Genomic DNA, 6143 nt, shown 5'->3' with positions numbered 1-6143 from the left:
TGACCGAACACCCACCACCGTGTCAGCTAGACCAGGGCACCAAGCGTCACGTCCAGTTTTTTCTTTAGCGCCTGCACGGATGTTGACTCCACCACCTCTCTGGGCAACCCTTTCCAACGTCTAATCCCTTTTTATGTGAGGAAATTCACCCTCATGGCCGACCTGAACCTCCCCTGTCTTCCTGTCACTGGTTGCCTGGCGGAAAAGGCCGATCCCCACCTGGCTACAATCTTCTTTCAGGTAGTTGTAGAGAGCAAAAACGTGCCCCCTGAGCCTCCTTTTCTCCAGGCTAGCCAACCCCAGCTCCCTCAAGCTGCTCCTCATCAGACTTGTGCTTCAGACCCTTCACCAGCTTCGTTCCCTTCTCTGGGCACACTCCAGCACCTCAATGTCCTCCCTGAACTGAGAGGCCCAGAACTGAACACAGGGTTCGAGCTGCAGCCTTACCAACGTCAAGTGGAGGGAGAAGATCACTGCCCTGGTCCTGCTGGCCACACGATTGCTGATACAGGCCAGGATGCTGTTGGCCTTCTTGGCCACCTGGGCACACAGTGCTGCTGTTGACCAGGGCCACATACGGTGGCCACGCCAGGGCAGAGCGCTGGGAGCAGGGCTGGCAGCCCTCACAGAGGAGGTGGCTCAGGCCCTGCTGTCCATGCTGCTGGTCACAACTGGTGCCAGGCTTCACAGAAATCAACACGCCATGCTTCACCTCAGTCCCTAGGAGGTTGCTCCAAGGCAATTAAAAACTGCAAGTAACCGCTGCAAAGCAGAAATGGGTCTTCCTGGCCCACAAAAAAGGGGTCCTGAGCCCTGCTTGGCATTGTGAGCACTGGTGCCTTTCCTCTCAAGCAGTTGCTTAAAGACTGCCTGGGCCAAGGTGCTGCTGTCATAGGCAATGTGCTATTACTTGGGCTGGTAACTGAGGCTGGAGCTGGCCAGGAAGCGGGAGGCAGTACAACCTAAGAAGTTACAGATGTCCTTCCTCAGGGGCTTGTCAAGGCCCACAGGTGATCACTGATCTGCAGCATTGCTGCTTTTAACAGTTCTTCACCGAGATGGTGACAACAGGATCTCTCAGCTGTGCAAAAGGTTGTTGGAGCTCTGCCAGCTGGCTTAACTTCCATTTTTCCCTCTTTATTGTCTTTTCTTCCATTCCCTCTTTATCCTTTTTCTCTATGGTAACCTATGAGAGGCATGTAATACGGGAAAATCTTCTCAGCTCTGAGTATTGTTACGTCAGTGTTGACCATTCCCGCCTTCGCTCAGTCCTTAGCACAACTTTTGAACTCCACTCATCCCTTAGATCTCCACCAATAACTCACCTGTATAAAGTCCACTCAAGCATATATGAAAAATAACATTGAATTCTGACTTGGCGTACACAAGGCATAGTAGGTTATAGCTCTTCAACCATTATGGTGATGTAGACTACATTTCTTATGTAACCTTCAGCCTGAAGTCCTCCCCATTAACTAGCCCTAGTAACAAGTTCAGGGACTCCTGTCTGGTGTCTTCTGATGGGGAGGAGTTTGTTAGTTGGTATAGTGGGTACACGAGGCCTTCCCCTCTGATTCCTCAAAATCTTTAATTTCTACAGTAACAAACACTACCTTCCCTGCTAGAGTGCAGACTTTGTATAGGGGCATGACTGGTTTAGAGTGGGTCAGCTGATTAAGTCACTATTCACTGTGTACATTGCTGGAGCCCTGGCCAAAAGAATAGCATAGTTTACAAAGTTCTACCATTTTCACCTGTCCAACCTCACCTTTTTACTGGAGTTTTCCACCTGCATAGCACAGACAACAGGACTGAAGAGGATCTGCCCACTCAGAAGCCCTAATTCATGGTCTGTTGTATGAATTATAGGGATTGCTTGAGTTGCTGGTGTTACTTGACTTCTGATGCCTCTGATAGGAAAGCAGTAGTATCTTGCAAAAAGTTTGTACTTCACTGTGAAACAAAAGTGCCGAAATGACTGGCATCTTACCAGGAAGGAATCGGGTTGCCATTCATACCCCTTTTCTTTTCAAGCCAAGGCATTGCATGGCTACAGTTTCCTACCCTGGAGCCTCCTCCCAGTTTTTCAGAGTGGCTATTTAGTTAAAAAAAATTTAATATGTGGGCATGTTAGCAGTACTGCCTCGGTCTGGTATCATGCTCCTTTCCATATTTCACCAGACTGCCTTCCCAGAAGGCAAGACCTGTGTGCACAGCCCTCTCACAGTTTCTCAGGCACAACTCCAGTTGTGGCAGAGCACTGCAAACCCCTGAGTGCCTCTGAAGAGTATTGCTGTGAACAAAATCAAACCCTCATGAGAAATGCCCCATTGAGTCAGACTAATGGTCCATTTAATTCATGACAATTCAGCTGCTGCTTGGGGAGTCAAGCGAGTTGGCCGCTTCCTGAAGTCTGTTCACCCTGGCTGCCTGCTGTATGGATGTTAAGGGATTCTACTTCATTTAGCATTTTGTTAGACAGGAGTAACATACATGCTTGTGTATAGAGCAGGAGCAACGCTGATAGTCTGGGGAGCATCAGAAGGCGTAAGCTACATATCAGCATTACTTTTATAGTTATCTGTATTTATCTGCCAGCATTCTCCTTTGTTTGCTGGGCAAGCATGAATCTTACTAAGTTTGTGTGTTACCCTGTCTGTCATCTTTCTCCCTGAGGTTTCTACCACTGACAGCTCACAGTGGCTTCACCAGGTTTAGCAATAACATAGCTGTACTGTTGGGTGGGCACTTCTGTTTTAGCTATTGGGCTGTCTAGGCTTGAACCCAATAGTGAAGACAGACATTACATCAAGAACAAAGATGATAACATTTGGGTAAACTTTCTCCTTCAATGCAAAAATCGTGCCAAATATGGGATGGTGTAGGGAAAAACCAATTTGTGCACAAGATCAAAAGCTGATCCTTGCTGTGTTAGAGAAGAAAATAAAATAGAAAAGGTCCCACTCAATTCTAGACACAACCATATTCCTTTCTCTACCAAATGTTTGAGACAAAGACAAACTGTCTTTTACAGCTACCATTTTGCACTCAGATACACACAGTCTACATGGAGTGCCCTGAATGATTCCTGACCTGTCCAGAAGCATCCCTTGCTTCTCCTCAGCAGAGCAAATGACTTACCACTGCAACAGTAGCTAAATTAATAAAAAGGGTCTAGGATACGGGGATATTTGTAATTCATCTTCTTTGTAGTCCATCATGGAGCTACTTCTTTTAGAATAGAGATTTTTGAACTTGTGAATAGGAAGCAGCAGGGGGTGGGGAAGAAAGAAATAAATTTTCTTCAGTATGATTTCTGGGTTGACCACCCTTCCATTTTAAAGTTCTTGGCAACTACTAATGGGTTGTTCTACACCGTGTATCTTTCAAGAAGACATTTGCAAAGGGATAACTGATACATAAGTATTTGCTAATGGGGGAGGGACGGGACACGCTTGAATATAGAAAGTCAAAGATACAAAGTGCCTGTGATTGCCACAGAAAACCACCAGCTAGCAACTGAGCTGGAAGAAAGAACCACAAAATCTTGATGCTAAGTTAAAACACACTCAATGTAAGTTGCAATCTTAATTTCTATTTGTCTGCATTGTTTAGTTAGTTTTTTTAAGTGAGGTTTTTGTGGATCATCTGAAAATTGTAAAAAAAAAATAAATCTGAAACTACTCTTCTGCCTCCCAAGAGCAGACCATGAGTATGCCTGACCTCCTACACATGGAAAAATCACTACCGGAACAGTATCAGCATGCACTCATTTTTCTTTGAAATAATTTTTGATCATACAGGGAAGAATAGAGTACCTAGTATGAGGTGTTGCTGACAACAGTGGTTTTTAATTTCCTAGCTCTTGAAACAACACAAAACTTGTTTTGTTGATGACTTGTGATTATGTCTACTGGTTCCCCTTCCCTCTGAGGGGGAGTGGTCGAGCAAGGAAAACAAAAATTGGTCTTACCTATATTACAGGATGACAGAATGAGGCTCACCGTCAGCACACCTTCCAGATTTGTCATCATTGTCTTGTCCACACTACCAATCTGCTCTTGAACTGGCAAACTCTACTTCAGGCATGGAGACAACATACATTTTCACCCAGTATATTTATTACACTCTTACCTTAAAAACAAGCTAAGCCATTGAACACTTTTCAGAAGGCTTTGGCAACACAGTAGTATTATTAGTCATGGAATTAAACCTTCTCACCTAATCTCTGAAATGGCATGTTTTCAGAACACTTTTAAACTTTAAATTGCAATAGCATGTGTTAAAGGATAAAACAGGAACCTACACAGAACTAAGGCAGTCTAAAAAATGTTCATAATGGGCAATGCTTCTTGAAGTTATGTTCACACATTGTGAGAGTAGAGCTTATTTTCTCCTCTCTCTCACTACTTCCATTCACTGTACAAAAGAGAGAACATAGCCTTAAATAAAATTTGAGAAATTTTGTTTGTTTGTGAGGGGTGGATTTTTTTGTTCTTTTTGTTTCTTTGGGGTTTTTAAGTGTCCATGCAGAGCTAAAAACAAAAATAAGTGGCCCAAGCCACAATCCAAAATGTTGGGCACAAGCAGAAGTTAACAACAGACACATCATAGTGAAGCTTTTCTGGGTGCAAGGAGCCCTCAAGAGTCAGAAGGGATGCTGACACATAGCAAAACTTAGGTGACATGACTTTCAGTGTTCAGGTATTGAATAAAAATTCCCTAATTACATGGTATAAATTATATATATTAATTGACATTCTCCTAACAGCCTGCTCACCATTATCTAGTACCTGGAAACCAAAACCAGTAAACATGTCCCTCTTGCTTTCAGCAACAGGCTTTCCAAAAAGGTTTTTTTTTAGCAAGGCAGAAATGGAATGAAATAGCTCACATCACCCTTATTGCAAGGTATCTCTATTCTTCCTTCCAGTTGGATTTACTGTCATATCTAGAATTTGAAGCACAACAATATGCTTTATCAAAGCACACTAACACCAGTTTTAAGGATCTAGTATATGTACAATTCAACAGCCCTCCTCATAGCCCACAGAGAACTAAACCTTATCCTACAGCAGTGTATTTTTGCATCTCATGATCTTGCAGAGGCCAGGCAATGTTTCAGTGAAGTCTCATCTTTGAGGTGCTAGAGCAGGCAAGGCCTTCAAGAAATCTTTAAAAAGTCCCTAAAATTCTGAAGGTTAGAGCTTCTCTGAAAGGGTGTGAAGTGAAGGAGTGCCTCTGAGTTACACATTAAGCTTTTATTTCATTGTTAGATTTGTAGAGGCTCAGGCCTGCTCTGCTCTTACCAAGTACTTACTGAACCAAAGTAGGAAACATGAATAATTTTTCTTTAATAGAGACTGTTTACTGTCAGAATACATAAGAGTTTTTTGAAAACAACTTATATATACACCTTTCTCATTAGGGCATGTCTAAACTGGACGATAAACCTATGAACTTAGTTATCCAGTTGGAGCCACACAGCTACCAACATAAGAAAGCCATCTTCCCTGCCCCAAGCAAAATACCCAAGTTGCAACTTCACAGAAGACTACATAAGCAGGTGACCGGCTACTATTCATTACTGTAGCTCCTTCTGTCCTCATCTGTTTTCAACAGATCTCTCACCTCTTCAAACACTGGAGAACAGCACCACAAAAGCCAGGAGACTGATCAGGCATTTTCTTCTGAACCTGCCACTAAGAGTTGCTTGACCCTTTCCTGTCAATGCCAGGATTTCTCTTCTTGCAGAATCATAGTTCCCTATCTAATTTATACACAAACTCCATGTCAGATTTTGCAAAACTATTCCTTTTCTAAGGCCACTCGTGTCTCCTCTGCTTAGGAAATTGACTTTCCTGAAGGAATCATTTCACAGGTGTGCACCCTGGTCTTTTTAACAGCTGTTTCAAGTAAATGATCAGCTACAGCTGGAGGAGACAAGTAGGTCTTTTCCAGGCTCTTGCTATGTGTTGTATTTATTTTACACCTTAGCAGAGGTTTTTACCTCCGTGGATTTTGTGGATCAGAGATTGTGGGTTTTTTTCCATGTTTCTAGTTGACAAAACTACACTTAATTTGTAAAGGCACAACTTGAGATGCTGACTCTGTTTTTCTCACGACCCCCAAGTATTCAGTGA

This window comes from Corvus moneduloides, chromosome 6 (genome assembly GCF_009650955.1).
Source record: "Corvus moneduloides isolate bCorMon1 chromosome 6, bCorMon1.pri, whole genome shotgun sequence".
Taxonomy (NCBI): Eukaryota; Metazoa; Chordata; class Aves; order Passeriformes; family Corvidae; genus Corvus; species Corvus moneduloides.
The sequence above is the reverse complement of the archived record's forward strand: the minus strand, read 5'-3'. Positions refer to the sequence as shown.